Genomic DNA, 12929 nt, shown 5'->3' with positions numbered 1-12929 from the left:
TTAGAGGTGTAATGTATCTACCATAGTTACATACAACACAGCTACATTAGAGGTGTAATGTATCTAGTATAGTTACATACAACATAGCTACATTAGAGGTGTAATGTATCTAGTATAGTTACATACAACATAGCTACATTAGAGGTGTAATGTATCTAGTATAGTTACATACAACACAGCTACATTAGAGGTGTAATGTATCTAGTATAGTTACATACAACATAGCTACATTAGAGGTGTAATGTATCTAGTATAGTTACATACAACACAGCTACATTAGAGGTGTAATGTATCTACCATAGTTACATACAACACAGCTACATTAGAGGTGTAATGTATCTAGTATAGTTACATACAACATAGCTACATTAGAGGTGTAATGTATCTAGTATAGTTACATACAACACAGCTACATTAGAGGTGTAATGTATCTAGTATAGTTACATACAACATAGCTACATTAGAGGTGTAATGTATCTAGTATAGTTACATACAACACAGCTACATTAGAGGTGTAATGTATCTAGTATAGTTACATACAACATAGCTACATTAGAGGTGTAAATGTATCTAGTATAGTTACATACAACACAGCTACATTAGAGGTGTAATGTATCTAGTATAGTTACATACAACATAGCTACATTAGAGGTGTAATGTATCTAGTATAGTTACATACAACACAGCTACATTAGAGGTGTAATGTATCTAGTATAGTTACATACAACACAGCTACATTAGAGGTGTAATGTATCTAGTATAGTTACATACAACACAGCTACATTAGAGGTGTAATGTATCTACCATAGTTACATACAACACAGCTACATTAGAGGTGTAATGTATCTACCATAGTTACATACAACACAGCTACATTAGAGGTGTAATGTATCTACCATAGTTACATACAACACAGCTACATTAGAGGTGTAAATGTATCTAGCAATAGAAATACATAGTAACGTGACACTGCAGTCCACAGAGGCTGAGACTTTCAACATTTACTGATGCAACTATCTGTTGATAAAAAAACTGTTGATATACATGTATACATATCAAAGACAAGATGTCCCTCTTTGTATCTTTGTGCAAACGTTCAAAGGAATTTCAAAGAAATCAGCATGCTACAAGTCTATTTCATAAACGTAGATTCTCGACCTTCTTTGAAAACAAATGAACATTGGAATCAGTTAACACGTAACAACATAGACTGGAATTTTGTTGTGATGGCAGTATGTGTAGAGTTTTGTAGTGTTATGTCGGCAGTCTGTGTAGAGCTTTGTAGTGTTATGTCGACTTTCTATGTAGATATCTATCGTCTAGGTCACAGCGAGGCTTTGTAGTGTTATGTAGCAGTCTGTGTGGAGCTTTGTAGTGTTATTGTCTAGGTCACAGCGAGGCCTTGTAGTGTTATGTCGGCAGTCTGTGTAGATATCTATCTATCTATCGTCTAGTTCAGCGAGGCTTTATAGTGGTGTTCTAATATGACTTACTCCCTCAAGAATCTTTGCTAAAACCTCGTGAGTTTTGTAGTAGTTAGTAAGTTATATACTGCCGATGTACGAGTGCTGTACGGACATGGATATATTAAAGAACCCTATATATCAAATAACTATGGTGGCATATTTCTGCCATCGTGTTATTTTAGGTCGCGTTACGGTAACACGACTTGTCGAGATAATTATGTCGACAAGTCGTGTTATTATGACGACCTGTCGCGATAATTTATCACGACCGGTCAAGTTAGGTTATCGCGGATCTCGACCTAAAATGTGCTTTTGCCCAGATATGCCCTCTACTTATGTTGTCGAGATAGGTTATAAATGGACACCCAGCCGTCTCGGGCTTAAGATATTTTAAATATAACCGACACAAACAAATTTGTGTGATTGATTTGCAGATACTCCATATATATTTTAATAGTTAAAAAAAGCTTTGAATTGATACTGATGACTTTCAGGTTTTTTTCAAAACTATTAACAAGTTATTGATTTCCACAGGCATTTAACTATATATATATATATATATAGATTGATATGCAACATTTGATCATTGATAACATTCCTTTGTAGAACACATTATATGGTTCATTTTTGGGTTTAAATTCTGTTTCTTCAGATTTTGATTGGAATTAAAATTTTATTGAACATTAACTTTTGTTTTAATTGTATTCAAATGTGTTTTGTAATTTCTTTCTATACCTTTTAGATTTGCTTTGAAAAAATAAATAAAATCATCCAGGTCACCATTTTGGATAAATAATCAAACTGTGAGTATTTTATTGAGGTACTGTACAGTAAGGAAATAAAATTGATGGATAATTTAGTTATGATTGAATGCGTTTTAGAATTTTAATATTTATTAAACATAATGTGTGCTCTGTCCAATGTTGGTTTTGACAATATTCAGATCTGAAGTATTATTATTAATACTTTTAAACCACATAATTGAGCTGATTTAACCCATGTCTCAGTTTAAAGCCCGAGACGTTCCGAAACGGTTGGGTGTCCATTTATAACCTATCTCGACAACGTAAGTAGATGGCATAAAAAACCTGAAAGTCATCAGTATCAATTCAAAGCTATTTTTAACTATTAAAATATATATGGAGTATCTGCAAATCAATCACACAAATTTGTTTGTGTCGGTTATATTTAAAATATCTTAAGCCCGAGACGGCTGGGTGTCCATTTATAACCTATCTCGACAACATAAGTAGAGGGCATATCTGGGCAAAAGCACATTTTAGGTCGAGATCCGCGATAACCTAACTTGACCGGTCGTGATAAATTATCGCGACAGGTCGTCATAATAACACGACTTGCCGTGTTAGTAACACGACTTGTCCACGTAATTATCTCGACAAGTCGTGTTACCGTAACGCGACCTAAAATAACACGATGGCAGAAATATGCCACCATAAATAACCAATACGATTGTCCAGTGCTGAAAAATATATTCGCGATATCTTATGAAATATAGGCCTTTAGGTACATGTGTACTTTCCACATTTTTTTTGGAAACAGATATTCTTAATCAATAGTCTGTACATCTTTGTATTACACACGGTAAATAGCGGCTCATGTCATTACACACTGAGCATGAATCTAGAGTTCTGCAGTACTTGTGTGTGGATGTGTAGAAGTGTCTGCTGTCAGTGTAAACAGGACGTGGTTATTGTAGACATTTTATATATATACTCTTTCTGAAGCTACATAACTCAACAGGTATCGTACAGGGCTGGTTCAACGCTTCTCGACTGAAGCGATATTTCTGTTCGTATTATTAAAAATGGTTATTTCATGTATGAATGAACAAGCCGTCTATAAAAGTCTGAGAAGGTGCTACTGACCTTCACATTATTTACATTATAAAACTTTAGAAACAATGTACCGATTGATAAAGTTTCACATTTACATTGATTTACATGTACAATGTTTTACATTGTTCGTGTTTATATTTACATTGATTTACATGTACAATGTTTTACATTGTTCGTGTTTCATATTTACATTGATTTACATGTACAATGTATTTCATTGTTCGTGTTTCATATTTTCATTGATTTACATGTACAATGTTTTACATTGTTCGTGTTTATATTTACATTGATTTACATGTACAATGTTTTACATTGTTCGTGTTTCATATTTACATTGATTTACATGTACAATGTTTTGCATCTCTTCAATATAAGTAACTTAGTATGAAAACATGTTGCCATGGGTGAGGCAACTGGAAGAACTTTGTCACGAAACTCAAAAAAAGAGATGTTATTAAAGTAATACTCAAAATGTGTAACAATGTTATGTACAATCATTACGTGAGAGGGAAGGCCAAGTTTGGAGTAGAAAGGATAGTTTTCAATGTGAAAAACAACAGAAGGAAGTCAAGCTTAATCGTAATTGCCCGCATCTAAAAACACGATAAACAGCTTAGTGCCAGATATTATATCAGCGAACAGACACATAAGTATACGATACTTTACTGTGATGTTTGGTCAGTAAGTAAGTCCATATTATTAATGGTTCCGTACAGGCCGGAGGAATGCATTAGAACCGTCGACCATGCCGGGGATGAAAACACTCATCGGTTGCGATGGCCTTGAGATGGAGAAACAGCCGTCTTGTAATTGGGAGGAGGGGATGGTTGGCATTAGACCAACGCCTTTGGCATGCTCATCAATACTAGGCCTGGGATCGTAAGTAAACTTCGCCGATAGAAAGAACTTGTAAATAAACTGCAGGTTGGAGATTGACTGATGACCCACGTAGTACAGCCGTATACCTCGTGTACTCGAATGCCCTGCCTAGTGTACTCGAATGTCACCTAGTGTAGACGTATACATCGTGTACTCGAATGTCCCACCTAGTGTAGACGTACACATCGTGTACTCGAATGTCACCTGGTGTAGACGTATACATCGTGTACTCGAATGTCCCACCTAGTGTAGACGTACACATCGTGTACTCGAATGTCCCACCTAGTGTAGACGTATACCTCGTGTACTCGAATGCCCTGCCTAGTGTACTCGAATGTCACCTAGTGTAGACGTATACATCGTGTACTCAAATGTCCCACCTAGTGTAGACGTATACATCGTGTACTCGAATGTCACCTAGTGTAGACGTATACATCGTGTACTCGAATGTCCCACCTAGTGTAGACGTATACATCGTGTACTCGAATGTCCCACCTAGTGTAGACGTACACATCGTGTACTCGAATGTCCCACCTAGTGTAGACGTATACATCGTGTACTCGAATGTCCCACCTAGTGTAGACGTATACATCGTGTACTCGAATGTCACCTAGTGTAGACGTATACATCGTGTACTCGAATGTCACCTAGTGTAGACGTATACATCGTGTACTCGAATGTCCCACCTAGTGTAGACGTATACATCGTGTACTCGAATGTCACCTAGTGTAGACGTATACATCGTGTACTCGAATGTCACCTAGTGTAGACGGATACATCGTGTACTCGAATGTCCCACCTAGTGTAGACGTATACATCGTGTACTCGAATGTCACCTAGTGTAGACGTATACATCGTGTACTCGAATGTCACCTAGTGTAGACGTATACATCGTGTACTCGAATGTCACCTGGTGTAGACGTATACATCGTGTACTCGAATGTCCCACCTAGTGTAGACGTATACATCGTGTACTCGAATGTCACCTAGTGTAGACGTATACATCGTGTACTCGAATGTCACCTAGTGTAGACGTATACATCGTGTACTCGAATGTCACCTAGTGTAAACGTATACATCGTGTACTCGACTGTCCCACCTAGTGTAGACGTATACATCGTGTACTCGAATGTCACCTGGTGTAGACGTATACATCGTGTACTCGAATGTCCCACCTAGTGTAGACGTATACATCGTGTACTCGAATGTCACCTAGTGTAGACGTACACATCGTGTACTCGAATGTCCCACCTAGTGTAGACGTATACATCGTGTACTCGAATGTCACCTAGTGTAGACGTATACATCGTGTACTCGAATGTCCCACCTAGTGTAGACGTATACATCGTGTACTCGAATGTCACCTAGTGTAGACGTATACATCGTGTACTCGAATGTCACCTAGTGTAAACGTATACATCGTGTGCTCGAATGTCCCACCTAGTGTAGACGTACACATCGTGTACTCGAATGTCCCACCTAGTGTAGACGTATACATCGTGTACTCGAATGTCCCACCTAGTGTAGACGTATACATCGTGTACTCGAATGTCCCACCTAGTGTAGACGTATACATCGTGTACTCGAATGTCCCACCTAGTGTAGACGTATACATCGTGTACTCGAATGTCACATAGTGTAGACGTATACGTCGTGTACTCGAATGTCCCACCTAGTGTAGACGTATACATCGTGTACTCGAATGTCCCACCTAGTGTAGACGTATACATCGTGTACTCGAATGTCCCACCTAGTGTAGACGTATACATCGTGTACTCGAATGTCCCACCTAGTGTAGACGTACACATCGTGTACTCGAATGTCCCACCTAGTGTAGACGTACACATCGTGTACTCGAATGTCCCACCTAGTGTAGACGTATACGTCGTGTACTCGAATGTCCCACCTAGTGTAGACGTATACATCGTGTACTCGAATGTCCCACCTAGTGTAGACGTATACATCGTGTACACGAATGTCCCACCTAGTGTAGACGTATACATCGTGTACTCGAATGTCACCTAGTGTAGACGTATACATCGTGTACTCGAATGTCACCTAGTGTAGACGTATACATCGTGTACTCGAATGTCCCACCTAGTGTAAACGTATACATCGTGTACTCGAATGTCACCTAGTGTAGACGTATACATCGTGTACTCGAATGTCCCACCTAGTGTAGACGTATACATCGTGTACTCGAATGTCACCTAGTGTAGACGTATACATCGTGTACTCGAATGTCCCACCTAGTGTAGACGTATACATCGTGTACTCGAATGTCCCACCTAGTGTAGAAGTATACAACGTGTACTCGAATGTCACCTAGTGTAGACGTATACGTCGTGTACTCGAATGTCCCACCTAGTGTAGACGTATACATCGTGTACTCGAATGTCCCACCTAGTGTAGACGTATACATCGTGTACTCGAATGTCACATAGTGTAGACGTATACGTCGTGTACTCGAATGTCCCACCTAGTGTAGACGTATACATCGTGTACTCGAATGTCCCACCTAGTGTAGACGTATACATCGTGTACTCGAATGTCCCACCTAGTGTAGACGTATACATCGTGTACTCGAATGTCCCACCTAGTGTAGACGTACACATCGTGTACTCGAATGTCCCACCTAGTGTAGACGTACACATCGTGTACTCGAATGTCCCACCTAGTGTAGACGTATACGTCGTGTACTCGAATGTCCCACCTAGTGTAGACGTATACATCGTGTACTCGAATGTCCCACCTAGTGTAGACGTATACATCGTGTACTCGAATGTCCCACCTAGTGTAGACGTATACATCGTGTACTCGAATGTCACCTAGTGTAGACGTATACATCGTGTACTCGAATGTCACCTAGTGTAGACGTATACATCGTGTACTCGAATGTCCCACCTAGTGTAGACGTATACATCGTGTACTCGAATGTCACCTAGTGTAGACGTATACATCGTGTACTCGAATGTCCCACCTAGTGTAGACGTATACATCGTGTACTCGAATGTCACCTAGTGTAGACGTATACATCGTGTACTCGAATGTCCCACCTAGTGTAGACGTATACATCGTGTACTCGAATGTCCCACCTAGTGTAGAAGTATACAACGTGTACTCGAATGTCACCTAGTGTAGACGTATACGTCGTGTACTCGAATGTCCCACCTAGTGTAGACGTATACATCGTGTACTCGAATGTCCCACCTAGTGTAAACGTATACATCGTGTACTCGAATGTCACCTAGTGTAGACGTATACATCGTGTACACGAATGTCCCACCTAGTGTAGACGTATACATCGTGTACTCGAATGTCCCACCTAGTGTAGACGTATACATCGTGTACTCGAATGTCCCACCTAGTGTAGAAGTATACAACGTGTACTCGAATGTCACCTAGTGTAGACGTATACGTCGTGTACTCGAATGTCCCACCTAGTGTAGACGTATACATCGTGTACTCGAATGTCACCTAGTGTAGACGTATACATCGTGTACTCGAATGTCCCACCTAGTGTAGACGTATACATCGTGTACTCGAATGTCCCACCTAGTGTAGACGTATACATCGTGTACTCGAATGTCCCACCTAGTGTAGACGTATACATCGTGTACTCGAATGTCACCTAGTGTAGACGTATACATCGTGTACTCGAATGTCACCTAGTGTAGACGGATACATCGTGTACTCGAATGTCCCACCTAGTGTAGACGTATACATCGTGTACTCGAATGTCCCACCTAGTGTAGACGTATACATCGTGTACTCGAATGTCACCTAGTGTAGACGTATACATCGTGTACTCGAATGTCACCTAGTGTAGACGTATACATCGTGTACTCGAATGTCACCTAGTGTAGACGTATACATCGTGTACTCGAATGTCACCTAGTGTAGACGTATACATCGTGTACTCGAATGTCACCTAGTGTAGACGTATACATCGTGTACTCGAATGTCACCTAGTGTAGACGTATACATCGTGTACTCGTCATTTTCAAGGATCAAGGTGTCCACTGAGCACCGTTCCGATACCAGTAAAGATATTAACAAGAAATATCTTTAAAAAAGATAAACGGCATAGTTATAATGCTGGTGGTTATAATGTAAAACTGCTGGTGAAATAAATTAATGAACTAATTAATAAATGCGCAGTTTCAGCACGGACAACGAAATTATATTAGTATGAATTATTGTTGGTGATAATAAGCCTGCATTCGAATCAAGAATATGATTTTATTAATGTGTCATTTGAATAGATACATCCACTTATTAAGCTTGCATTCAATCTTAATTTTGTTTCTTTAAATGCATGTCTGCAATTTGCATTTACCGCTACATTGACTAATCACATACTTCATCTTGACCAGTAACGCCACTTGTCGCGTCATATCTGGGAAGAAAAGGAAATTATACGGCCATGCCGAAAAAATAGAGTAAGTAGGAAACTGTCGCCACAAAACATGTTTACACTTTACGTTCAAAACCGACCGTCGAACATGTGCAAGACATTAACGTGAAGAGATACTTGGTAGTAAGTTTGACGGCGGTGATAACACCAGTAAAGCCATCGTGATCTAAGTCGATGTTAACCCTCATACTTCCGTTCCGACGTCATGGGAGGGGGGCTTGTTGGAAAACTCCTTTTATCCGACGTTTTATTATTATTACACAGCTTTAGATATGTTATCCCTGTTCCGTTGTCAACATAATAAATGTCTTTGCTATCATTCCTTAATCGGGGCCTTATCAACCTCGCTAATTAACTTGTTTTTATTTGTTGATTAACTTGACTCGTGTATTTCGTTCGTTAAAACGATTTTCTCTTTTTTCGATTGACTTTATCACTGGTTAGTAAAAATCTCAATTCTCCTTTCCACCAAAACCTGTGTATATATAGGCAGGGAGACTAAAAAGTGATACAGAGTTTCTTTTCATTTTTGCCAAGTTAGTTTTACAAGAAATGGTTTTATCAAAATTTCACATTGTTGTTCAACTGTAATTAGCATAATTGAAACCCTATTGAACATGCTGTCCTTGTCAGTGTCGTTGACAGTTTTCTCTATGTCGATAAATAGCTCATGCTGTAGGTATCATTCAACACAAACGAAATACAAAATGTAACTCGTATTTTAAAACTGCGCTCCCTTGCAATGTTCGGGGCGCCGCTCGTTCGTTCACACACACGTACATAACATACTCTCTCACGTGCGTTAGCTACAAATTATCTAATTATAGAATATTTACTGTCTGTGAAGATGCCCCGGGAAAATAATTACGATGTTTAGGGGTTAGGTAGATTGCCACCCGTTATCGCAATGCACAAACTACTTTTCATTACGGTTTACTCAGAGGTCAAAGGTCAGTCTGTGTAGCTCCTCGGTCGACTGTAACTACAGATGGGTTAACCGTTCGGTGCTAGCTTGTTTCAAGTAAATAACACTCATTCCAAAACATCAAGGCCGCGTCTAGCGGAAACTATTTTTAGAATCATTCGTTATTCTTCTAATATATTTTTGGTCTGAAGTTTTGTCTTTCAGTCCTTTGCTTAAACATATTTGCATCGTTGCAAATCTTTCCGCAAATCTTCCCGAAACACGTTTTCAAAATATCAACAATCAAAAACGGAAATAAGTAAGCAATGCAATTATCATTAAAAAAAAATTCAATTTTTAGAAAAAATGATTTTCGTTTGAGAATTAGACATATCAAAAAGCAGAATTGTCATAGCACGAATTCAATTGTATAAGCATCCACAATAGATTTAAGGAGTTTGTGTTATTAGATAGACAATAGCACTAGACGTTACCGGTACAATACAGGGCGTGGCATATTGACTAGCGTGTAAACATTGATATTAGTGAGACATTACATGTAATTGATCATATTTTCTTTAAAAGAAAAGTTTTTAACCAATATGTAAATCCTACGTAATCAGTATATAGTGATGTTATTTATCCACTAAATGTACTTACCCGGTCTGTCTGCCTTCCCTTCTCTCTCTGTTCAACCTCAGCCGGGACTGTTTGTGAAACTTTCTCTTATTATCTCACTTCCGCCTTCTGTGCCAAATTTGGAGATTCGCATGCAAAAACAGAAACATCCGGGTCTCGATCAAGCCTCTGCTGCTCGATGCTGTTTTAACAGCGGTACTTTATTAATATAGACACGTGCATTCGATGTCTCAGCATTAGGCTGAGACGGAAACAGCTCATTTTCGTATATAATAAAATAACGAAGAATGAGGAGCCTGTTTCTGGGCTGCTTTGATTTTTGACTAGATGTGGTTTAGTTGTTGAGTAGTCAGTATGCGTCATCTAAATAAAACAAACCCTTTAAGACTATGACCAAGGACATTAATGTTTAGGGTTAGAGGTTAATAAACTGTCCCCGTGTAACTAACGCTTTCTACAGTCTATGGGCCACAGTACTGCCTTATACATGTATGGGTGATACGGAAATCTTCTCTTCGCCAACACTGAATCATTTGTTATCATAAAGAATACTTAAAATAATAAATCACATTCAATTATGTGCAAAACCTGAACTGAAACATTTATGTTCATTTTGGTACGCAAACGGACACCGTAATATAAATGTGGCCGATTTATCCGGAGATGGTTGTCATGTACCGATTATAAACTGTTCTGTGATATTGGGACATACACAAACACTTCACTATATTTACGTATTGAATAGCTTCAAGTCAACAGAACGATCAGTGAAAACTAGCAGGAACGCGTGACCTTTGATATATAATCAAACTCCTTTTACTTTGTACAAGAAGATGGGATAGACACCAGCTACTACATGGCAACCTTGCCTCAAAATAACACAGAGCCATGGGCGATAAAGCCAGAAAACCTTCTGTATCCCAGATGAGACGGGATCGGAAGCTGTAAAGACGTTCTGTAGACCGGTTATCACAGTGTACCCTTCGTGTGTCAATGGGAGGGGTAGCCTGACTACTGTCACCAATAACATCAGGTACATGTATATATACGATATATACGTAGATGTAAATATTAGGTACATGTTCATACGATTATACACAAGTTAGAACACTGGTTGTATGTACAAACAAATAAAGTTATGTACATGTTTTATAGATAAAGGTTCAACCAGTTGAGCATACGAGTCTTTAGCCTTTGTTAAATCCTTTCTACCGTCGGTCATCGGTCTCCCTTTGTCAGACCATATCAAGAACTACTTCTCAATGAATCAGCTTAAAACCCATCTTCGCAAACCCAATCACAAACTTCCAATTTTTACTACAGCGGTACTAGTCTAGGTCAGGTATACACCACACTAGATTTAGGATGGAGTGTAGTTCCCTTAACTTTTATTTGTACCGGAAAAATCTTATTAATAGTCTTCTGTGTTACGTGTATGGAAGCAAATGCAATTAAAGAACATTATTAATGATATTGTTGACTTTTTTCTCCTAGCTTCGTTTACTAATATTGAACGCTATTACCCATCATATCACAGCTGATTTACTCGGGAATTATGAGCTTACAAATGATGAAAATACTTCTTTCTTTTTTTTTTCAAATCTACAGAATTTCATTATCATTCTAAAAGATTTACTAAGTTTCTGTTTTCCATTATACCGCATGATCCAATGTTCCACGTCATCTATTGTACTTGTCTTTATCATTGTAACAGACCGATTTCCTTCCTGCCCCTTCCATCTCTTAGTATAAAAATATTTTATTTGAAAAATTCAAATGAAATTGGGCACAAGTCATAAAACTTAGTAACGTCCTCTTTAATTAAACAATTATACGTTCGTAAATACATGGCATCATTTATGTGAAAATTGAATATATATATACGTATAGATAGAACAAACAACTTAACATTATCATGCTCTCATGTAGATACACAATCCTTTCTATATCAGTACTAGTTATTCATTTGATATAACATATACATAAATAACACGATCATAGTATGGCATAGAGTTAAATTAGTTGATATATATAAATAACACGACCACAGTATGGCATAGATTTAAATTAGTTGTATGTAGTACTTAATAAAGTGAATACAAAGAATATGTATCATTAAGTATATATTGCATAAATAGTTATATGTAAATTGCAAATTAATCACCATTAATTTGACTATAAATATCATTTGGTATTTACAATTATTAGCTAATTATAACATTTTATGAAATACGATTGGTATTCTTAATATATTCATTCGGGGTTCGCGGTGGCCGAGTGGTTAAGGTGTCCCTAGCCCTCCACCTCTGGGTTGCGAGTACGAAACCAACGTGGGGCAGTGGCCAGGTACTGACCGTAGGTCAGTGTTTTCTCTCTCTCCGGGTACTCAGGCTTTCCCCACCTCCAAAACCAGACACGTCCATAAATTACCCTGGCTGTTAATAGGACGTTAAAAAAAAAAAAAAAAATCCAAACCAAACTTACCTGTAATGTATTCTTGTACAAATAATCGTATTTATCATTATTATCCCGGCTGAGATTAATAGAACCATTCAACAAAACATTTAAATCAACAGTTATATCACATATAGACATTTGTTTAGTAATAAAAATGTTTTTTTATCTAATGGATATGAACAATTACACTCTGGTGATAATACTAAGGTACATTTGAAGAGATCTGCATTTGACGGTCTACAGCCGTGCCTTAGTCTAGTATATGTATAATATCAACTTTTCTATTGCCAACATACAGTTTAGATACAGGT

The 12929-nt window shown here is 38.1% G+C and overlaps 1 protein-coding gene across 1 annotated transcript in view; it reads right to left on the bottom strand.

Moving 5' to 3' along the window:
- Positions 1 to 10322, bottom strand: part of LOC117331447 (gelsolin-like protein 2) — a 41699-nt gene extending 31377 nt beyond the window's left edge. The window contains exon 1 of the mRNA XM_033890162.1: positions 10183 to 10322. The gene's annotated coding sequence lies outside the window, so the exon portion shown is untranslated. The remainder of the gene's footprint in view (positions 1 to 10182) is intronic.
- Between the last annotated feature and the right edge of the window lie 2607 nt (positions 10323 to 12929).

The sequence above is a fragment of the Pecten maximus genome, chromosome 7, assembly GCF_902652985.1.
Source record: "Pecten maximus chromosome 7, xPecMax1.1, whole genome shotgun sequence".
Classification (NCBI taxonomy): domain Eukaryota; kingdom Metazoa; phylum Mollusca; class Bivalvia; order Pectinida; family Pectinidae; genus Pecten; species Pecten maximus.
The sequence above is the reverse complement of the archived record's forward strand: the minus strand, read 5'-3'. Positions and strand labels throughout refer to the sequence as shown.